The sequence below is a fragment of the Pinus tabuliformis genome, chromosome 9 (genome assembly GCF_031772625.1).
Source record: "Pinus tabuliformis cultivar Carrire ecotype Pingquan chromosome 9, CPIR1, whole genome shotgun sequence".
Lineage (NCBI taxonomy): Eukaryota > Viridiplantae > Streptophyta > Pinopsida > Pinales > Pinaceae > Pinus > Pinus tabuliformis.
The window spans coordinates 555,106,598-555,132,196 of NC_142307.1; positions in this window are offsets into that span (position 1 = coordinate 555,106,598).

A 25,599-nucleotide genomic window follows, 5' to 3' on the forward strand; every position below is an offset into this window, starting at 1 on the left:
AAAATTATATCTGTGAAAAAACAATAATAATAATTTACATTTCTAAATATTTAGTTAAAATTATATTAAAATATATTTTATTTAGATTAATATTTTTTAAATATTATATATAAAATCTATTTTAAATACGAAAATATTGACATATTTTTAATATGATTTTTTTACTTTGAATTGTTTTTCAATATAGAATTTATAATTATTGTTTTGTAAGTTTATATAGAGTTTATAATTATAAACGTTCTGTAATTTATCACGTATTCATTCACCTTAATTCATATGCCCATGGGCATATGATCATTCTCATTTCTTCTTTGCTCATGTTCCATGAGCTATTACTTGGAAATTTGGAAACCTTAGTTTATACGGGCATATCGTCATTCTTATTTTTTCTTTGGTCATGATCTATACTTGGAAAGTTGGAATTGAAATTTAAAAGATAGCGGAGGAAATATATATGTAAATTATTATAATTTAAATTTTTTAATAAATTATTTTATATTTGTATTTAAAATTATTGTTTTTATATTTTATTTAAATAAAATATTAAATATTTTATTTAAAATTGGTACTGAAATATATTTTTGTTATCTATAATTTTTTGTTATTATATATTAATATTATGTTAAATATAAAAACAATGGTATATTTTTATAATATAATTTTATTTTCCATTTTGAAATATTATGTTATTAGGATATTTGATTTTGAAATAAGATTTTTATAATTTTAATTTAAGTATTAATAACTATTATATGGATGTAATTACATAGAAAGAACTTATGCCAATTTTACTTTTTAATATAATTGAAAAAAAAATCATCTCCACAAATTTCTTCCATCTATTTATGATATACAAATCTTATTATTTATTATTACCTTATCATGTTTTTTTTGTTATATTTTCTTTCTTAAATTTATATATATATTATTGACATATTAATTATATTTTTCTTATAATTAATAATAGTAATAATAATAGTTTAGAACAAAGTTACAATATAGTAATTTTTTTATATTTATCATTATTATTATTATTTAAATTTTGACAATGTAAGATATATTATAAGATAAGTGTTTCATGGCTACTATAGATTATTAGTATTTACCAACCATTTTATTTATAATCAACATTGAAATAATTTTTTATTTATTGATTTTTCTTTTAAATATATTATTTTATCTATAATCAACATTGAAATATTTTTTTTTATTAATTTGCTTTTAAATATATGGCCCATAAACTTCATGTCAAACATTAATAAAATTACACCTCACCCTTTTTTACACATCACTGGCAATGTAAAAAATCTCATTTATTGAATAAGATCTGTTTACTTTCAATTGTTTTTTTGGGCTTTTATATATATATGGAAATGGATATTAAGTTGTGTGTTAATATTAAGGGTTTTTGTAAACCTAGGTTATAGTTGTTAAACTTCGAGGTTTTGGGTGCCATGGAGGTTTTTAATGGTGTTAAATACATTTCCACCATCAAAAACATCATTGAAACACTACTAGTGCAAGATTTTTTGAAATGTTTTTGACATGATTTTGGCCACTTTTGGCCATCCGCACAATTCCTCCACCTTAATAGATACTTCCAAAGAAATATCTAAAAGTTTTCCTTATATTGAAATAAATCTTTATTTTTAAAAATGAGATACACAATTTTATAAAGTATATTTAACAACCTTATTTCTTTAATAAATAAAAAGTTTCCTTTATCATGCCAAACATTATCTTTTGTGAAAAGATTATCTATTTCTTCAATATAATTGGGAAGAGACAGGGAGCTAACCATTTTCAAGCTTGGTAATAATAACTAGAGAGAAAAATATAGTGAACTTTATTAGTACTGAGATTTTCTCTACAAACTTTAAAACTAGCACAATTATATTAGTAAATGTGGTTGATATATGTTAAAGGCCTATATTAATCACATGCACAACTATATTAGTGAAGACTTATAATTATTATTATTATTGTAAATTAAATTTAATAATATTATTAATTAATAAGAAATATTAATTAAGTAAATTTTTATTAATAAATTTATAATAAATTAATTTTGACCATATTAAATTATTATTGAACATATTTAATTATAATTCTAAATCATAAAATTAATATTATAAAACTTGTGAATAATATTATATGTAACCATATATAAACACAAACTCATATAAACTCTTTAATTAAATAAATGTGTTTGACAAGTGTGCTTCTCTGTCAAACTTCTTAGCCGATCACGGTTACATGTTGTGTGATCACAAAGCAAACACTGAAAGGACGAAATATATGATTCTTGATTAACACAACTACAAAGAGAAGGAAATATGTTTCTTCATTAACACGACTCGCTGAATCTTCTCCACATTGTTCAATGACGCTTTTGAACTTCCTAGAAAAGTATGGGACACGCCCTTCCTCAATCCTGGGAAGACACTCATGCATTCTTTATAAGCAAGCGATCATGCGGGTTAAGAGATACGAGATACGAGGAAATAATGCGTTGCAGTGATAAATTTCCAACGGGCAGGACTAAGTCATTCGTTATGCTTCTTCCAGAACACCTTTAGCTTTTGTTTCACGAATGCGCCGCTCCGCGTTGAAGCGATAAATATATACGTGTACGCTTCTCGTCCTTATCAAACCGTCCTCCCAACGGTAGCCGACCTTCAGCTCTGTAAATTCTCTTACTGCTGCATCACCATCTTAAGTTTCCATTGGAATTACGCACTATACTATTAGAAGAGAGAGAACTGCAGGTTTTTCGGGAGCTGTTGCACGAAGGAAGCAAGGCACTTGTTAACGTAGCAAATATTAAGATCATATACTATTCCGTGCGGCCAATCTATGAGTGGGATAAATATGAATATGAATATTCATAACAATGGATTAATTGAAGTTAAAAGAAGTGTGGAGGAAATAGTGGAAGGGTATACGGGCATCATTCCCTTCCTTTGCAGCCTCCTCGTTAGGTCAAGAAATTATGAGCACAGCCACTACACCCCGTTGCTTTCAAATGTTGACGCTGATTATTATGACTTTCGTTTTTTGAATGATCATGTATGCGACCAGATATTTCAGATATTAAAATAGGTAAAAATCTCAGTAGGTGACAACAATCTGATTTAGTTGCTATAGTAGCTCTATTTTTGTTGGGAGAGAGTTAATGCATCCTATATTTGTTGTAAGAGGATTTATGAGGCATTTAGATTCTCTTAGCTATAAAACAGGTGTCCATACGGATTGGGAAGTGAGCGTGAGAGTTTGTGAGGAACTGGATTATCTTGTAATCTCCTGTTTGATAATAAAATTTTGCCGATGCCTATGTTTGGTGGATGTAGCCCAAAATGGTTGGGTGAACCACGTTAAACTCCCGTGTCTTTTGTGATGTGTTTGCTTGCCGTTGTTGTCTCTAGTTTATTGTTGCGCACTGATTGCTCCAACAAGTGGTATCATAGCAAGTTGGAGAAGCGTGCAGCGATACTGAGGTACTGTGGATTGCCTGCATTGGTGATCAACCTGTTTGGAATTGTTTTATTGCCTGCGTATGACTGCACATAGCGGTTCTGCGTTCAAACAGTGGAGTCTTTGATCGGTGAGTGCGTTCGATGGTGCGTAGGACTGCGTGGCTGTCTATGAACAACACTCCGAAACTAAATACATGCATCAGTTCTACAAAACCACTGAAACAATACATGGGTAAATCGTATCGGCGTGGGCTATCGGCATGGCTGAGCATTGAAAACGGCGTGGACTTGCGTGGATATGAAGGTAACTAACCAACTGTGTACAATATTAAACAAATATTGATGGGCGCGGAGTGTTTGGTTCTAATCTATAAAAGCAAAATCGGTTAGTGTTTACGTGGACCTGCGCATGCCAAAGTGCAGAATTTTTTTCTGCCTGCGGCAAACGACGAGCACATGTGTATTTATAACATGGTGAATATTGCGAGTGTAAAGAATATTATCATTTACAAAGTGGTGAATGCGAGCGTGTTGCATATTGTGTAACGTGGTGAATGCCCATTGTAACGTGGTGAATGCCTATTGAATGCGCATGGAGGTGGAACGTATTGGTGCGTAATAATAGAATCTGCGGCAAAAACCAAAACAATTTTTGCGGTTGGTGCGTTTCTCCTATGAACAGTGGCGCCAGAGAGCTAATTGGCATGGTCTCGAAGGCGATAAGCGCGCCAGCGCGCTAAGAACTTAATAGGCGCGGAAACTAAAGGTAAAATCGCGCCAATCATCTTGCCTTACACCGTTTTTTAGTTGGCGCGGATCGGCAGTTGATCAGCAAGCACCAAGTCCCTTTTCTGGTGCGTGTTTTTTGCTTCCGGCGCAGGTTTTTTCTTCTGCGTGGGCAGCGTGAAGCATTGGTTGTTTTGTCTTCTAAATTGTAAGCTGAAATTCAAACAGCAAAGGGGTTTGTTTTTTTTTTTTGAATATAGAGTAAAAGCAATATAAAATAAGGAATAGGCATTTGTCATATATATTAACTTTTTTAAAAAGTTGGATTTGGAGATTGTTTGAGTTTAGCGACGAGATGGCGAAAACTCAGAGTGCCCGGTTTGAAATCGAGAAGTTTAACGACAAAAACAATTTCGAGATCTGGAAGGTAAAAATGCATGATTTGCTGGTACAACAAGGCGTGGCGAAGGCGTTGTTGGGCAGATCCAAACTGCCTTACCCCGTGACAGATGATGAATGGAATGAATTGGATGGAAGAGCCTTGAGCAGTATTCGACTGTGTTTGGTTGATGATGTTTTATTTAACGTCGTGTCAGAGAAGACTACTGGTAGTTTGTGGACGAAGTTGGAGAAGCTGTATATGACAAAATCCTTGACAAATCGGATTCTCCTGAAGCGGCAGCTATACAGTTTGCGAATGAAGGAAGGTACTTCCATTACTAATCATTTGAATGTTTTTAATACTCTAATGGTGCAATTGGAAAGCATAGAAGTAAAATTTGAATCCGATGATAAAGCCATAACTTTATTGTGCTCGTTGCCTGAGTCGTGGGATCATTTTGTTACTTCTATAAGTCTTAGTTCATCCGAAACCATTGAATTTGATGATGTCGTCGGAGCTTTGTTGTCCGAGGAGACCAGGAAGCAATTGAATGCTGACACCTCTACATCAGAGGCAATGATGGCTAGAGGTCGTTATAGAGAAAGACGCTCTAGTAAGCGAAGCGATTCGCGTTCAAAGTCAAAAGGAAAGAAGAGTAAAGTAAAGTGCTAGTTCTGCGGCAAATCGGGGCACTTGAAAAAGGATTGCTGGAAGCGACAACAAACTTCTAAAGAAGCTTCATCGATAGAAAAGAAGGAAGCGAACATGACTGATACAGGTTCAGCATCTGGTTCAGGTATGAGTGAAGAAGTCTTATCAGTGAATTTGTCAAATCATGATCAACATTGGTTGCTAGATTCCGGTGCATCAAACCACATGTGTATTCATAGAGACTGGTTTAAGACATATATATTAGTGAATGATTGAGTGGTGTACATGGATAATGATGTCACATCTAATATTGTGGGAATGGGGAGTATACAGCTGCAAATGTTTGATGGGACAACCAAAATGTTAACTGATGTAAGACATGTACCAGATTTAAGAAAAAATCTAATTTCACTGGGGGCACTTGACACAAATGGATATAAAACTGTCATTCAAGGTGGAGTAATGAAAATTTACAAAGGTATTTTACTAGTAGTGAAAGCTAAGAAAGTAGGAAATCTGTTTTAGTTAGAAGGAAGAACAGGGTCAGTTCATGTGTCTACGGTGTCTGAACATGGCAGTAGTTCCATTCGCCTATGGCATCAGAGGTTGGGCCATATGAGCGAAAGAGGGTTAAAGATTTTGGCTGATCGCAAGTTACTTCCTAATCTAAGGTCTGGAAAGTTAGATTTCTGTAAACATTGTCTATTTGGCAAACAAAGTAAGCAAAAGTTTAAAACAGGCAAACATACTAGTAAAGGAATACTTGATTATATCCATTCAGATGTTTGGGGTCCAGCACCTACAACCTCGTATGATGGCTTGTCGTATTTTGTATCGTTTATTGATGACTTTTCTAGGAAAGTGTGGGTCTACATGTTGAAAAGGAAGTCTGATGTTTTTACAGTTTTCAAGCAGTTTAGAGCATTGGTAGAAAACATCACTGGTAGAACTATAAAATGTTTACGCACTAACAATGGTGGTGATTTTACCTCCAAGGAGTTTGACAACTATTGCAAGGATGCAGGGATCGAGAGACATAAGACTACTGTTTATACTCCTCAGCAAAATGGAGTTGTTGAATGCATGAACAGGACTCTTTTGGAGAGAGCAAGGAGTATGCTGAGTAACGCTGGTTTGCAAAAGGAATTGTGGACAGAAGCAGTGGCTACAACTTGTTATGTGATAAATCGGTCGCCATCGACAACGATAGGTTGCAAGATTCCTCAAGAGGTATGGAAAGGTCACCCTTATGATTATTCTAAACTCAGAGTGTTTGGCTGTGATGCATATGCTCTAGTGCCTAAACATCAGCGAACTAAATTAGATCCAAAATCAAAAATTTATATCTTTGTTGGGTATGGTGATGGAACAAAGGGATTTAGATTGTCGGATCCTACTACCCGCAAAATCATCATCAACAGAGATGTAAAGTTTGATGAATCCTCTCTTGTACAGTTAGATGTAGATAATAAATTGAAACAGGATGATGTATCTGATTTTCAGCACATTTAGTTTCACAGCACTTCTAATGATAGTCATGATGACCATAGTTGAGATTCTAGTCATGAACAGGTTTCAGAATCAGATTATGAACAGGGTTCAGATGTAGGTCATGAACAGGTCTCAGATGGTGATCATGAAGAAGTTCCTACAGATGGTAGTCAGCCAATTGCGGAAGCACCAGAAACATTCTTAAGGAGGTCTACAAGAATCAAACGCCCTCCGAGAAGGTATGATGATTATGTTACTTCAGTTGCTTTGACCGCTAACGATGATGAACCTTTGTGTTATCAGGAAGCTGTAGAAGGTTCAAAGAGTTACAAATGGAAAGCAGCCATGAAGGAAGAAATGATGGCCTTAGGTAAGAATGGCACATGGGATCTGGTTGAACTTCCCAAAGGTAGGAAAACAGTGGGATGTAAATGGGTTTTCAAGGTAAAACGGGGTGTGAATGATACAGAGGACAGATACAAAGCGAGGCTGGTTGCAAAAGGGTTTTCCCAGAAAGCAGGCATTGATTTTCATGAGATATTTTCACCAGTGGTTAAAATTGTTTCAATTAGAATTGTGTTAGCGTTAGTTGCTTTGCTTGATTTAGAATTACAACAACTAGATGTTAAGACTGCGTTTTTACATGGTGATTTAGATGAGGAAATTTATATGGAAAAACCGGAAGGGTTTGTTCAGCATCACAATAAGAAATTTGTCTGCAGGCTCAAGAAACCATTGTATGGTCTGAAGCAGTCGCTTCGACAGTGGTACAAGAAACTTTATTCTTTCATGTTGAGTCAAAAATATATAAGAAGTGAATATGATCATTGTGTTTACTTTAAGCAGTTAAGTAATGGCATGTTCATTATCTTAGTGTTGTATGTTGACGATATGCTTTTAGCAAGCAAAAGCATTGAAGAAATCAACAGGTTAAAGACTCAGATGGCAAGGACATTTGATATGAAAGATCTAGGAGTAGCAAGACAGATTTTGGGCATGGAGATTTTCAGAGACAGGAGCAACGGTAAGCTATGGCTATCACAACAGAAGTATATTGAGAAAATACTTTTGAGGTTTGGTATGAATAATGTGAAGCCTATGTCAGTCCCTCTAGCTTCCCATTTTGAGCTTTCTTCCAGTTTATGTCCTAATACAGATGAAGAAAAGGATTATATGTCTCGAATTCCATATGCCAATGTAGTAGGATGTTTGATGTATGTGATGGTTTGTACGCGACCAGATATTTCACATGCAGTTGGGGTTGTCAGCAGGTATATGGAAAATCTGGGTGAAGAACACTGGTCAGCAGTGAAATGGGTGCTTTGGTATTTGAGAGGCACAAGTAGTTATTGTATTACTTACAATAAGAGTAGTGAATCTGTTTGCGGGTATGTTGATTCTGATTTTGCAGGTGATTTGGATAAGAGAAGGTGAACTTTAGGGTATGTCTTTACTCTTGCAAGTGGAGCTATTAGCTGGATGTCAAAGCTACAAAACATTGTTGCTTTATCCACTACTGAAGCAGAATACATTGCTGCTTCACATGCTTGCAAAGAAGTGGTTTGGTTGAAAGGTTTGCTTGGTGAGTTTGGTAGGTTACAGGACAACATCAAGTTACTCTGTGATAGTCAAAGTGCAATACATTTGGCTAAGAATCCAGCCTATCATAGTAAATCAAAGCATATTCCAATTAAGTACCATTTTGTAAGACAGGTTATCACTGAAAGGGGAGTCTCTCTTGAAAAGGTGCATACAAAGGAAAACTGTGCAGACATGTTCACAAAACCAGTTTTGTTGGAGAAGCTACGTTGGGTTTGGCTTCTCTTGTCTTGCAGAAAAAATAAATAATAAAGAAACAGGGCATCAGGCTAATTGTTGTCAAGGTGGAGATTGTTGAGATTTTCAGTTTTATTAAAATAGGCAAAAATCTCAGTAGGTGACAACAATCTGATTTAGTTGCTATATTAGCTCTATTTTGTTGGGAGAGAGTTAATGCATCCTATATTTGCTATAAGAATATTTATGAGGCATTTAGATTCTCTTAGCTATAAAACAGGTGTCCATACGGATTGGGAAGTGAGCGTGAGAGTTTGTGAGGAACTGGATTATCTTGTAATCTCCTGTTTGATAATAAAATTTTGCCGATGCCTATGTTTGGTGGACGTAGCCCAGAAAGGTTGGGTGAACCACGTTAAACTCCTGTGTCTTTTGTGATGCGTTTGCTTGCTGTTGTTGTCTCTAGTTTATTGTTGCGCACTGATTGCTCCAACAGTATTAAGTCACGTGATTTGATTTCTTCAGTTGTTTTAGTTTGAGCTAAATATATTTCAATAAATGCTACATCTGTTTTTAACCATAGCTGTATTGCCCTTTTAGCAGGTGCTTATTATTGCATATTGGTCATGAGTATGTTGCACATTGTAAATCCACATACTGTAATATTTTATTATTTTATTTGGGGATGTGGCTTATAATCTATGTTAATCACCCAGGGTTGAGATAAATTAAATTTTATATGTAATTTTTTTTATATGATATAGAATTTGTAAAAAGATTTACACATCTATGAGATGATAGTGGTTTATTTTAAGATATCACTTATTTGTTTTTAATAAACCAGTTTAGATTCATTTTAATTTGTAATGTTCCCAATTAATAATTTTGATAAAGGAAATTTTCAATTTTGTAATTTTGACAAATAATAAATATTTTAAGATAAATAAAATTAGCTGAAATAAGTTGTGTAAGTATTAAATAAATTTTGGAGAGAAAACAATGGTTGAGACTTACGAAAAGAAAAAAACTTAAAATGAACATAAGCTATGGAAGTTACCAAAAAGGGAAATTCAACTATAAGAAGAATCAAATCATCATATCAAAGCATAGTGTGAGAGAAAATTGAACCATGATATGAGGAAGAGAAAGCAACAATGGAAGGAATGCTAGAACTTAATTTTGATCATTCTATTTTTGGCATTTCATTTCTAATTTTCGAGAGTTTTCTTGAAATGCTTTGCCAAGTAAATCAGTGTTGCTTAGCCAAGTGAATCAGTGTTGTTTAGCAGAAGGAATTTCACTTCGGCCTTGGTGAACTTCGTGTGTCACCCTAATAGAGAATTTGAGAGTTTGTTGCAGAATATTCACTTAGAAATTCATTATTTCTAGGTGTAGAAGACAAACTCCAGAGGTTATTTGGAACATCATCATTCTATTGTAGGTTTCAGGTGTTTGTAGGATATTTTATACTAGTTAGAGGAAGAGTTTGGCACCATTTTTTAGAAATGTTCATGTCTCTTTTAGTTGGGATGAATTTTCTCTTATATAGCATGTGTAGGGGTTCAAGAATAGAGTTTTTCATTGGTGTTTGGTGTTGATATTTGTTGGGAGTTTTTAGTTGACGGTCATAGCTATTTGTCGAAGGATATTTGTGCATAATTTCTCAGCCATTTACAGGAGAGTTTTATCATTTCCCAACAATTTCTCTTTGTTTGGGTGCAAAACTGTGTAGTTGGGAGATTTGCTCTATTTTGGGGATTATGGGTCAACTGGAATTAACACAAATGATTTATGGGTTTTGTTGGTTGGGGTTTGAGGAGACTATAGCTAATTTTATATAATTTCCCAGGTAGTATTGGGGACAAAATCATACATTCTTATAGTAGGGTGTATTGCTCGATAGTGAGAAATTTACATAATATTGTGGGTTTAGACCAAAACTTTATGGGTTTTACTAGTTTATAGGAGAGGAGTTTGTGACTACAATCTTAGGTCAATCCTCGCATTATTGGGTTTGGCATTTTCGTTTCTTCTCTAGCAGCAATAGTAACAACAGTATTATTTTCTCCGTAATTTGCACATTTTGGGGCTTTCCGAGTTAGCTAGAATTAGCCCAAGATTTTTTTGGGTTTGGTAGATGTGGGTGAGAGAAGATTCCAGTTAATTTTGCAGAATTGTTGGAAAAAAATTGATGGTATAAATCATAGTTCACCTCTAGTAGCAGTAGTAGAATTGTTTTGGCAGTGCGTTGGGACTAATTGAGACATTTCAATTGGAGTTTTCTTAGATCTTCACCTGGGTATTGCATGTTTGCATTAACAAGCCTAGCTTCTATCATTCCTTGTCATTTATGTACATAGATTTACGTATTAATATAATGGCTTAGTTGTTTGGCTCAATTTCTTGTGTATTTTGATGTGCATGTTTGGAATTTGTTTATTGTTGTTGCTTCCTTGTACATGTCTATGTTATTTGCTGTAAATTTCAATTTGGAACACTACAGTGGTATCAGAGCATGATCTTGACTAGTTGTACGGAAGCTAGCAAGATCATGGAGGTGTAGGCATGCATACATAGCGATTAATTAAATTTGTTAGTATTAGAATGGCACAAAAGGGGAGTACACAGGAAATCATGGAGATCCTTAGAAACAATGAAGAGATGTTAACCCAATTGTGTATCAGTAAGGGAATAAAAATTAGTTGTCCTCATCATTAAAGCAGGGGCATGAGGGATGTGCATGCCATGGGAATGAAGCCACTTGCAACATGTGGGAAAACACAATGGAATCAGGGCAAGTGACATCCTCAAGAGGAGTGTATAGGACGAGAGTAGTTAGATGATGGGACCATGAGGAGATTACTCCCTATCATGGGTCCTAGGACGTAGGTACACTGGTAGCGAGCCTGAGGAGAGGGTTCAGCAGGATATCGAGGGCACACAAGATTGTGAAGAGCACGTGGATACACCCAGTGAGTTATAGGAGCCACCCTTGTTGGAGTTTCCTTTGGTAGCCCCACTTGACACATTGGTGGAGACAGTTGAGCATACATCCATTGATGAAGTGTCAGGGGACATAGAGTTACCCACCATTGATGAGGTGCCAGGAGACATATCCTAAGTTGATGAGGTTCCAGGAGACACGAAGGTACCCAGAGTTGTGACTGAGTTTACATATGTTAGTCGCCCACAACAGTTTCATCAGCTTCAAGTTGGCCTTTTAGCATTGAAAAAGAAGGGCATGACAGTGTGAGAGACCATTTTGCAGTAGAGCAAGGATTTGGATGGCATGAGTGCAATTTGTGTCTAGACAATGACCAAGATGAGTTGCGTTGGGGAGTCGTTGCATTCCCTAATGGTACGGTTAGAGTACACATTGGAGTGTCAGAACAGCCCTCTTTAGGCATACATACGTAGGGATGATATCATTGTTAGGTTACCTTTGCACATTAGGGAGATACAAGCATAAATGCCTAGACAGATCTCATGTGTTGACCATGACTATGAGATGAGGCAACATGAGTTGTGCAGGGTGCAACGTTCGCAAGTTGGAGTTGTTCTGCGTATAGGTACACATGCATTTAACCTTTCCTTTGGGGTTGGATGGGGTGATATTTTGAGTTGGTACCTAGTGGAGTGGGCTAGATTTATGGAGATTATCGTATTCGAGAGTCAAAATCAACAAGATTTTCTAGAAATTAGGAATACTTGATGCCCAGGTTGGCATTGGGACCCAGGAGGGGCTTCCTATCATATAATTGAGATGCAGGATGAATATTTTTAGGATCTAGGTGGTATTCTCCAACACATATGGATGTGGTTGGTGACAACATTGGTAGTGTGATGAATCCAGTGACTGAGCATCCACACACTTTTGGATCTCCATCAACATTAGTGATGGTTTGGGTTGACAAGGGTGGGGGTAGACTCTGCGATTTGTTTTAGCATGTTGGTTGTTCATGGAGTCACAAGACAATCAACATACTCTTGCAGTAGTTTTTCAGAGGAGGTGGCATCGGCAGGCTACTAGATAGTGCCTTGTATGGGGCCAAGGGTTATCCCCAATTATGTGGGGCACAATGGTGGCATCGCCACAGTTACATAGGGGCACAGTGGTGGAAATTTTGAATTTTTGTTTTATATTTTAAACACTACGTGAAAAAAACCCATCAGTATTGAATAAGGAGAAGGTGGAAGTATAAAGCATTATTGAATTTCCATGTACCATCTTAATTCCTTGGTTTATAAATCAAGATATATGTATCTGTCATAGAACTTAATATACTAGTGCTTTATCTTAAAGTGTTGAGAAAACACAAAGAATAAAAACATAATAGTCTTAATAATAAATGCAATTCCACTACAAATTTGTTATAGCTATTTAATTTAACAATAGATGGAGTGGTGGCTCTTACAATTCACCTTACAATCCATTAGATGGAGTAGTGGTTGTTACAATCCACTTTACAATCCATATTGTTTAAGTTTTTTTTTTTTTTCATTAATTAACATACTTGGCTACCACCAACAATAAACTATTAATTGATTTAACAAAAAAAAATTTCCAAGTGGCCATACCTTGGAGGCCAAAGGGATTGCACACCACTTAATCGACTAATCCATATTTTTTGAGTTTTTGTTTATTAAATTTATTTCTCATTAATTAACATGTGTGGCTGCCAGCACCAACAAACATTTAGTTCATTTAATTTGAATGTTTTTCCAAGTCGCGGTACCTTGGAGGCCAAAGGGATTGCACACCACTTACTTAATGAACTGGACAAAATGGTTTGATACGTTGAGAATGTGAAGAGTTTTAACTTTTACAATGAATCTATGTTACAATTGATGTTATTTAAGTTTTGCTTCTTTAAGTTTTTTTAAATTTATTTATCACAAATTAACATAAGCAACGATCAACAATAGGTACAATAATCTTTTAATCATATTTTGTAAAAAAATAATTCAACTATAGTTTAAACATATGATTTAGATATACAAAAAACTTAACCTTTTCAATAGCATTAGTTAACACAGTAGCAACAACAAAAATTCCTATAAAAGAATACCTATAAACATAATTTATTAATATATATTAATCAATATTATTAAACTGATTATACTATAAAATTATAAATTAACCTTATAATTTCTATAATCAAAATTGAGCCGCCCATATTTTCAAAACACAATCTACCTATATTATTTTAAAATTTAAAAGAATAAAAATATCTTATAACACAATCTACTTATATTATTATAACTTACTCTATATTATTTAAAATTAAAAAAATCTTATACGAAAATTCTTATAGTTTGCTATTTATTAATTAAGGGAGAGCATTGGTGTTCTTACTCAATGTGATGCCACTTGTTTTTCCTTCGATCAAAATTATTATAAAATAGGTTACGGTGGAATGGAAAAAAATTAATTGAAGTAAATGAGCATTATTTAAATTTTAAGAATTTGGTCTCGCAAAATATATATATATATAAAAATATTATAATTATTTTTTTTATTTTATTAAGTATTTTATATTTAAATATAATATTATCGTTAGAGGGTATATACTTATTTGTTGGTGAAGAACTGATCATTTTAGGACTTCATAAAATTGGTTACCCGCTGAAGAATTAAAAGCATTTTGGGATATGGATCACCACTTTGATTATAAAGGGTGTTTTGGATATATGGTATGTTCAGTCATCGTTTGCCCAAGAAAATTAAAAGCATGTGGGGTGAATGAGAGAGCGTTGTCTGGTAGAGTTTGTGAAAGATATTCGCAATTGTAGAGGTTTGCACATATGAGGCACCAGTATGCATCTCGACGAGGTTGGATGGAAGCCATCTTTGTGTTGCGCGAATGGTTGGAACTTCATATGGAATGCTCCCGTTGCTATAAAATACTAATAAACAATAGATTTTTCAAATCTCAATCCTCAAATTAAAATATTTTGTTTAAAATTTGTATTAAAATATATGTTAGTGTTAATATTTTTTTATATTATATATTAATTTTAAATAAATATTAAAAGGATGGTTTAAATTTGCTTGAAAAATTATAGAAATTTTAATAATTTTTTTATTAAATAAAATAAAATATTTTGTAAATCTAATTTACAGTTGTCAAATTTTAGGATTTTGGATGTTTAAAGATTTTAGATGGTGTTGAATCTATTGTCATTATCAAAAACATGATTCAAATATTTTTTGAATAACAATTTACCAAATTCAAGTTATTTTCAATAACTCACAAATTTGTAACTTTTATGTATGTGGGAAAAGGAGAATAAAAGTTTTTTGTTGGTTTTTTTTTTTTTTCCAATATTCCTTCCTGTAGCGTGTTGTTTTGATTTCGATTTTGAATGAGGTGTCTCTATATAACTTTGCTTGAATAGCTAATCCCTGTACTCGCCCTGTTGAATGTGTTGACTTCTGTTTATTGGATTGAAGCACCGGTTTGATTCGCGGAAGCGTTAATCCCCAGAACGTGCTCTTATACATTTTATATAATTTAATTGAATATGGAATGGGGCAACGTTTGGCATTCAAATACATTGATTAAACTAAAGGAAAATATATTCTTCAATCTGCATAGTCGGAGCAAAGAATTGAGTGGCAGGCAAGTATCTGAACCCCAATAACCTCTGAAATCCAACTTCGACCTTGAGTATGTGCACTCGTCGGCCGGCCGGGCTCAAACACCCGGTGTGCGCATTTGGTAAGCACAAATCAACCCGATCCTCGACTTATGCAGTAAGCGTGGAACAGACACAATAGTTAAATAAATTCTAATTATAAAAGGGTTTTATAAATAGTAAGGGACCTCTAAAAAGGGATTTGTTAGTGGCTACAAGCGAAATAGAAAATAAAATTGGATTTTTATTATTATATGGTATTATGTGTTTTGTCTTTGTATAGTTGGTTGGTATTGATTAAAAATATTGGTTGATTATTTATAATTTAATATGAGAAATTTAATTTTATTATTTTATTATTGTTATTGTTATAAAATGATTGGTTGAAATTTTATTCTGAGTTATTTAGTAACTCTTATGTGTATCAATTATTAGTTTTTTGTTTTTAGTTTTATTTTTTTTTAATTTAATTTTTTATTTTTCTATTATTTTCATTTTATAAATTATAGTTTTTTCTCCATATTATAAATTTAAGATTGCTTATTATTATATTAAAAAAATATTTTTAATAAATTTAATTATAAAACATTTTTATAAAACATATATATATTAAAGTGTATATATGTTAATATAAATAATATTAGTTAATTGTATTTCTTAATTTAGTTAATTGTATTTCTTAATTTTTGGTGATAACATTTAACAATATAAAATTTATTAGTTGTTTTATTTTTGTGATGAAATCTTTATGTTTTTATTTTTTTTTAGTTTACTGTCCTTTATGTAGCTTTTGTTAAATATTTTTTTCAAAAAGAAACCCATAAATAAGGAAAATGGGTGGGGAATACTTTTAGCATAATTACATATCTCTCAAACATTTCTTTTAGTGTTGAAATAATTTGTCCCTGTTATAATTATTAGTTTATACTTCAAACATGTATGTTCATCATATTGTCATTCATAGGCAAATTTCGAGTGGAATATATATATACATATGGGATTTACTCAATGAATCTCTAACATAGCATGGAGTATTAAACAACACCCTTAATTTGACTACATAGTAAAAAATACCTCTAAAAATTACACTATTTAATCTCCTATCAATACGAATTCAATACACCTTCCTTATTTAAAAACTCATGCTTTCACTAGATATTGTAAGTATCCATTTTTTTCATTAATATTTTTTATAACCTTATATATTTTTTCATTAAATTTGAGCTCCATTTTTTATACTTTCTAATATAAAAACTCTTTACCAATATTATATGTTCAATGTATGGTATTACTCCCCTAGTGTTTTCATTTAATTTGTATTTATAGTATTGAAATCTTTTTTTTAATTGTGACAACATTATGTATATATATATATATATATATATATATATGTGTGTGTGTGTTTAACTCATATATTATTTTTTAATAATTAATAATAATGATATAAAATAAAGTTGCTTGTATGGTATACAATCAATGGTGATGGGTTGTATTGTTGAGACACTCCATGATGTGAAGGTATTTGGTTCGAAATTTTATCTGAAAAAATTCAATGATATTAAGTGTTGGTGTAGTCCACACTAGATGAGATCCTAAAGCAATGACTTAGATGCCCTTAGTAAAGATTTTCAAGCTAAATTTTAAACATGTAATCAACATAAAACTCACACAATTTAACAAACAATTAAAAAAATTTATAATTTATTTTTAATAATCTAATTAAAGTTAAGTTTTAAGCTTATGTAATCAGCATAAAACTGACCCAATTTAACAAACAAACAAACAAATTATATTTTAGTTTTAATAATTTAATTAAAGATGAGTGATATATACTTTTGACATAGTTAGCGACGAGCATTAATTGAATCTTTTTAGTGCAATGCTGTCTTAATCTGGTCACTGGGAAATAATAACCAGAGAGAAAAATAATGTGAACTCGATTCACACTACGATTCCCTCCACAAGCTTTAAAATAAGCAGAAACTCATACCATCTTTTAAATTAAATAAATGTGGTCGACAGGTGTGCTTGTTTTTCAGACTTCGTATATAATCACAATTACAATTTCTAATGTGATAGCAAAGCAAATATTAAAGAGAACTATATATATGTTTTTTGATTAAGACAACTTATACAATGAAAGCAAATATTAAAGAGAACGAAATGTGTGTTGCTTCATTAGCACAACTGCAAGTAAAATCGCTGAAATTTTTCCGCGTCGTTCAGTGATGCTTTTAAACTTCCTACAAAATTCGTACATTATGGGGCACGCCCTTCCTAAAGCCTGGGAGGACACTCGTCCATTCTTTACATGCAAGCGATCGTGCGTATTAAGAGATGCAGAAGATAATGGGTTGTAATCATAAATTTCCAACTATTCCAAAGCTGGCCGGACAAAGTCGTTGAGATTTTCATGGTTGTTCTTAAAGAACATCTTTTGCTTTTGTTTCACGATTACGCCGCTGCGCGTTGAAGCGATAAATATATACGTGTACGCTCCTCGTTCTTATCAAACTGTCCTCCCAACGGTAACCAACCTTCACCTTTATAAATTCTCCCATTGCTGCATCACAATCTCAAGTTTCCATCGGAATTACACACAATTAGAAGAAAGAATAGGGTTTCCTTGAGCTGTTGCACCAAGGAAAGAGGGCACCTGTGGATGTCGCAAAGATAAGATCAAATACCATCCCGTCCTGCCAGGCTATCAGTGGGATGAATATGAATATGCATAACTATAGATTAAGGGCAGTTGAAGTTAAAAGAAGTGTGAAGGGAATTAACAATGGATTAATTGAGGTTAAAAGAAGTGTGGAGGAAATAGTGGAAGGGTATACAGGCATCATTCCCTTCTTCCTATGCAGCCTCCTGGTTAGATCAAGAAATTACGAGCACAGCCACTACACGCCGTTGCTTTCAAATGGTGACGCTGATGATCATGACTTTCGTTGTCGTTTTCTAAATAAAGATGGATTCCCCCGCACTCTGTATTAAGTCACGTGATTTGATTTCTTCACTTGTTTTAGTTTGAGCTATATATGTCAATAAATGCTACATCCGTTTTTAGCCATAGCTGTGAAAAGAATACTTGAATCTTACAAATTCTTGGATTTCTTTCTATGAAGGGAAGAAACAGCGGACCAGTACAGAAATACAAATGCTTTCTGGAGAAAGCTCTACAAAGCACCAATGGAGAGCCTCACATGGTTCAAAAGACATGAATCTTACAAATTCTTGGATTTCTTTCTATGAAGGGAAGAAACAGCGGACCAGTACAGAAATACAATGTTTTCTGGAGAAAGCTTTACAAAGCACCAATGGAGAGCCTTAGATGGTTCAAAGATCGAATTCCCATCGGTTTTCCATCATATAAAAGCATTGTATTGGGAGTAAAGGAAAATATTGCCAAAGCCAACTTTTAAATTTTGAAAGATAGATGATTATGTCTCAGGCAGATGGCAAAATCCAAAAAGTCATTGAAGTTAAATTGGATAAATACTGCTCTCAAAGGTCTTTTTGTACATTCCTCAACTCATTTTGCACCGGAGCAAATTGAATCTCTACAAGTCTCTGTGAACAAAAATTTTAATGAATTTCAATCCCATGTTTTCACTTTTGAAGGTTTTGTCCGAGAAAGCACTAGAGCCACAAAATCTTTTTCCGATCAACTCAAAGGTCAGTATGATGATATTGAAAAAGGAGTCAGTCTAGGTATACATCAAACTCACGAAGAAAATAAAGAGTTGATTTCCAAATTTGAAAGATTATCCCTTTCTTCCAAAGACAAAGATATTCCCTCATCTATGCTTTTCCGACGATCTATCTCTGTACAAACAAATTCTGTTGATAGATTTCCTCGCTTGATTCCCGAAGAAACACCTGCCAAGCCTGAAGCATTCCTTGGATCTCATCTTTTACTAGTTTATGAACCTCTTCCAAGCTAGTTTACGAGATATCCTGCCCCTGATCTCAATGGCAAAGGACGCATGTCTGAATTCGAGACATCCCAACCCGATTCTCACAGAGAATGGAATGTTGACAATCTCAGTTCTGGCCAAATCAAACAGATGATTGACCGGATGTTTACTGAATACAAACTAATGTGCATGAAGGGGAAAACTAAAATAAAATCATGTAAAACATTAATCCAATGCTTTAATGGCACTCTTAGGCGGTGGTGGGTAGTGGAGTCTTCTCCCGCAACTTTAGAAAAAATGGTTGAATAATTTGGGAAAGATGAGGCAGGAGATACTGTATTTCATGAAGATAGAAGTGCTCAGAGAAACATGATTGGTGCTCTCACATCAATGATTCTTGAATATTGGTGTGGTTAGTCTTATGAATCTAAAGTGCAAAAAAATGTCTCGTATGAAGATTTCCATAGAGATTGGGTGCAGCGGATTTATGAAGTCAAGGACAGTAAGAATCTCTTATGGAAACATGTATACCTTATGGAAACATGTATACCTTGTTGCTTTGCCTTCCAAATTTGTTGATTATTTAAGAATTCAAGAAGTTTTCCAGCAATCATATGAATCCTACACATGTGGTTAAATCTATTGTATTATAACCAAGGCCTTAGTTGGCCTATGTACAAATTTCAAAATGAATAAGTCCATCCAAAAACCGTCTAAACTTCCTGACAGCAAATCAATTTGCAACAATTATGGCTTAAATCTAGATGATCTTATTGGACATAGAAAAAGGACAAAGAAGGCCATAAAGAAAATTTATAAACAAAGAATCAATCATTTTCATTAGCCCATACGATATTGAGGTGAGATAAGCAATTATAGAGAAAACACGGGCAAAGGATATTACAAAAGAGTTCTCTGAACTCATTATTACAATCCTCAAGGTATTCATCTTAGGATGCATAAACAAGGAGCGTTTGCTGGCTTTGTGGTCAACAAGGCCATACTTCAAACAGATGTCCAGTAGGAGAAGAATCCAAATTGAAGAAAGGAAAAGGATGCCAAGAAAAATCACAAAAGTTCAATCAAGAAAAGGGAAAACAAAAATAAATGAACCCATTGGTTCATCTTCATTACTTCAAATGTGGATCCAAACTGCACAAAACAGACCGATGTCCTAATTTTCATATTAAAGAAGAAGTACACATATTGGGAAAAAATTGTTGTGATTCTACTGAAACATCCAATTTTAATAATTCTGACTTTGAATTATCTTAACAAGATAACATGTTATTTGTTGAAGATTGTAATTGTACAAATTATGATGATTGCCAATGCACCGATATTGATACTGAAGAAAATTTTGACAAAGAACAGCCACCACCAAAGCCATCAGAAAAAAATACAGTCTGTATGGCTCATCTTAATGATGATGAGGAAGCCAAAGTCTTGGCAGGAATAAAGATGTTGCCCGAAGGAGAGATGAATGAAAAGCTAATGGAAACTTTTCTACAAACGATGCTCAAAAACCAAGAATCTCCAGCCACTTCCTCAAGTAAAAATTCTATTCCAAAATACCTTTTTATCGATGCTTCCTTTGAGAAAAATATTAAATCCTTTCAAAGAAGCCACCAAGAAGATAAGAAAAGAACACTTACTCTCCCATAAGTTAGCCAAGAAATCCAAAGTCTGAAAAAATAAATAACTGCACTTAAAACCATGTCTCAAAATTATGTCTCAAAATTAGAAAAATGAAAGACTCCTAAAGAAGAAGCAGCCCATTTCTTCTCTAAACCAAATCCAAATATAGAAATCTATGAGACCAAGCTTGCAAATTTCAGAGATTTGGGCAATAGGAATATTATGGTTGTGCAGCATCAGCAATTTCATGTTATGCTCCATATTAGAGTTCAAAATGAAGTTTTTTATTAAAGACATTATTAAATACTAGTGCAGACATCAATGTTCTAAATAAAAACTTTGTCCCTGCTGAGTATTGGTCCAAGGCAATACGTAAAGTTATTGGATTAGGGGCACAAGGGTTTAATTTTCAGTATGAAGTCCCTAAAGCTACACTATGTTTTGATACATACTCCATAAATGTAAATTTTGTAGTAGGTAACATTCCTATTGACTGCATCTTAGGAAATCCATTTTTGGCAGTTGTAGAGCCACATGGCTCTGCAAGACTTGAAGATGGTAGATCAGGATACTTCATCTTTGTACCAAACAATAACGGCTACCTACATACCATCACACTGCAATTTGTGTCAATGCCCCGAATTTCCACTATGATTGAAGCAATGTAATGGTTACATAAATCCAACGAAAGACTAGTAGAATTGAAGGATTTAAAATCTTGCCTCCAAATAAATGACCAACTCAAACAGCCTATTGTGCAAAAAAGAATTGTAGAACTCAGAAAACTCCTAGAAGATGAATGTTGCACAGAAGAGCCCAATACCTTTTGGCATAGAAAGAAATGCTTTTTTGATCTACCATATAAAATAGAGTATACCGATAGACCATGAAAAACACGAGCAATTCCTATGAATGAATCCTACCAACAACTTTTTCAGAAGGAGATCCATGACTTATTAGATAGAAAATTGAACCATGAATCTAGCAGCCCCTAGAACTTCTATGGATTCTATGTCAATAAACATTATGAACAAATCAAAGGATTACCTCAACTGGTAATCAATTATAAACCACTCAACAATGTCTTGGCTGATGATACCTACGCAATCCAACATAAAGGAAATCTAATTACCTAAACTACAGGTGCCAAGATATTCTCCAAGTTTGATACGAAATATGGATTTTGGCATGTATCTATCAAAGAAGAAGATCGGTTCAAAATTGCTTTCAGTGTGCCATCAAGACATTATGAATGGAATGTTATTCCTTTTGCGCTGAAGCATGCTCCCTCAAAATTCCAAAAGGTGATGGTCCAGGTTTTTAAGTCATATTTTGACTCGCTTATTGTATATATAGATGATATATTAGTATTTTCTTAACCTCTTGATGAACATTTTAAGCACTTGTACATATTTAAACAAATTGTTAAAAATAGTGGATTGGTTGTAAGTAAGAAGAAAGTAGATATCTTCCAAACAAAAATCAAGTTCTTAGGTCATATTATTGAAAATGGGCAGATCACTCTATGACAGCATGTTGTTGCATTTGTTGTCATATTTCCTGATGAAATTAAAGATAAAACCCAGTTGCAGAGATTTCTAGGCTGCATGTATTATGTCTGCAACTTCTATAGAAATTGCGCCCAAGATAGAAGAACCTTGAATCAACGTTTGAAAAAGAATCCCAGTCCATGGACTAAAGTTCATACAGTTGTGCAGTCAAGAAAATAAAAGAAAAGTCTGAGTCCTATCCATTTTATATGTATTTGATGAAAATCTATTTAAAATCGTTGAATCTGATGCTAGTGATATTGGTTGGGGAGGAATTCTTAAACAAGACAAGGATGGTGATGAGAAAATTATACAATTTGCTTCAAGAGTTTGGAACCCAGTTAAACAAAATTATTCTACAATTGAGAAAGAAGTCAAAGCAGCCTGGAACTGCATTGACAAATTTGATATCCATCTGATAAATAAAATATTTCTGTTAAGAACATATGCCTCTGCCATGAAAAGGATCCTAACAAAGGATATTAAGAAATTAGGAGAAGCCAAGTTCGCAAGATGGCAAGCCTTGTTCTCCAATTTTGATTTTGATATCGAACACATTAAGGCTGTCACAAATTGCATTCCAAATTTTCTTAGCGGAGAAAATATCCAAGGGCCGACACACCTCATGCTTATTGTCACTGAATGGGATGTCTAGCACAACCAGGAAATCTACAGAGAAATCCTAGATTCTACATGATGGAAAGATTATATAGACAACAGGAGACCAATTTGGCAACTCCGAAACACACAAGTGTTAAATGAAAACCTCCAACCACATGGAGATCTATAGCATCTGGTTCCAGAAAGAAAATTATATCCAAAATCAAGTCAATGGATTCCTGACATGGTATATAGCCATTCCAGTAAATTAGCAGTAAGAAGAAAAAGATGCATTAAACCTTCATTTTAAATATCTAATTCAATTTTGGAACAAAGAAAAAAATTGATTCAATATTTATCACAAATATTTTGTGATCAATCAAGCAAGAGATCCATCTTTTGAACTAAAATTTCTATGGCCACATCATGACCTAGCCTTGGTATTTCCTGGTACTATCTACAATTTTTCTGCATATAAAAATTTATGGTGGAATCTCCTTCGCATAGATAAACCAAGTTGTACATACTACACACTGATGAAATTTGGGTCACTATTCCTCATTCAGCTTCATCATCAACTGAAATGGCCCACTAAATGGTGGGGAATGTTTGGACTCAACAGCTCTGCCATGAATCCACTCTATTTTGAATTTGCTCGTCAGTTGGAATGTGAAAAGTGTGAAGGTAGAGAATGCTTCCTTTTTCTCTATACAGTTGTCTTTGATCTCAGTAAATACTCTGAAAATGAGATCCTCCTATATTTTATGTCTAAACACCACTAGTGGGCTATCATGACTAAAGTTAAGCCTCAAATTATTTTGGGAAAGCTCATGATATTCCGTAGGATTTTTACAAAGGCATGGGACACTGATCTATATCGCAAAATATGATTCCCTAGCTCCACCCTATTGGGAGCTTCATAATTGTACTCATTATTCGTTCCTCATGGACCTTGCACGATAAAGGGATCCACTGTGTATGTAATGTCTAGTCACATGGCTATGACTGTGACCAGTTTCATGGGATTCTGATAATATCTCCACATTGTAAAAAGTTTGATACACTAGGATCTTAAGGGATGGATCTCAAAGATTGTGATGAGACTCAGAGCACTTCTTCGACTTTTGGTGAGATTTGAATCACATCTCATCTGATCCTGCGAAAGGATTATGAGCTGTCTTCTGAAGATTCTTTTTGTCTCCTCTCAATTAATATAAATAAGGAGAAGGGAAAGCGTTAGGGGAATTTGGTCTTGGAGTCTTGAAGTCAAGAATTTCTCCCTGCTCTGCATCTGCGCTTCTTAAGCGATCTGCTTGCAACACGGAAATGTTCTCATAGATTGTCATAAGTCTAAGAAGCTTGCGCATCAGGATGAACAATCTTGGTGAGAACCTAAAGTGGCCAGACTTTTAGGATTGAGTCTTGTTTTTTGTTGAAGATCTCTGATTCTCAGAAAGAGTTTGGAAAAGGCCAGGTAGCCTTCAATTTCTATACTCAATTTTGAGTTATAATATCTAATAAATGCCTTAGCAGTCCATTTTTAGAAAGATTGGAGACTTTATGTATATCTATCACTAGCTATTTTGAATTCAATAAAGAAGAAGTTTATTGTTGATCAATGCATGTCTAGATATTTAAAATGAAGATTTAATGCTTCTTGTGCTTCTTCTGCTAATTTGCTGGAATGGCTATATACCATGTCAGGAATCCATCGACTTGATTTTGGATATGTTTTTCTTTCTGGAACTAGATGCTGGAGATCTCCATGTGGTTGGAGGTTTTTATTTAACACTTGTGTGTTTCGGAGTTTCCAAGTTGGTCTCGAACTGTCTGTATAATCTTGCCATCGGGTAGAATCTGGGATTTATCTATAGATTTCCTAGTTGCACTGGACATCCCATTCAGTGAAAATAATCATGAGGTGTGTCGGCCCTTGGAGATTTTCTCTACTAAGAAAATCTGGAATGCAATTTGTGACACCCTTATTGTGTTTGATATAAAAATCAAAATTGGAGAACAAGGCCTGCCATCTTGCGAACTTAGCTTCTCCTAATTTCTTAATATCCTTTATTAGGATCCTTTTCATGGCAGAGGTATATGTTCTTAAGAGAAATATTTTATTTATAAGATGGATATCAAATTTGTCAATGCAATTCCAGGCTGCTTTGACTTCTTTCTCAATTGTAGAATAATTTTGTTCAGCAGGGTTCCAAACTCTTGAAGTAAATTGTATAATTTTCTCATCACCATCCTTGTCTTATTTAAGAATTCCTCCCCAACCAAGCTCACTAGCATCAGATTCAACGATTTTAAATAGATTTTCATCAAATACATATAAAATGGGTAGGACTCAGACTTTTTCTTTTATTTTCTTGACTGCAGCTGTATGAACTTCAATCCATGGACTGGGATTCTTTTTCAAACGTTGATTCAAGATTCTTTTGTCTTGGGTGCAGTTTCTATAGAAGTTGCAGACATAATACATGCAGCCTAGAAATCTCTGCAACTGGGTTTTATCTTTGATTTCATCAGGAAATATGACAACAAATGCAACAACATGCTATTGCAGAGTGATCTGCCCATTTTCAATAATATGACCCAAGAACTTGATTTTTGTTTGGAAGATATCTACTTTCTTCTTACTTACAACCAATCCACTATTTTTAACAATTTGTTTAAATATGTACAGGTGCTTAAAATGTTCATCGAGAGATTAAGAAAATACTAATATATCATCTATATACAATAAGCCA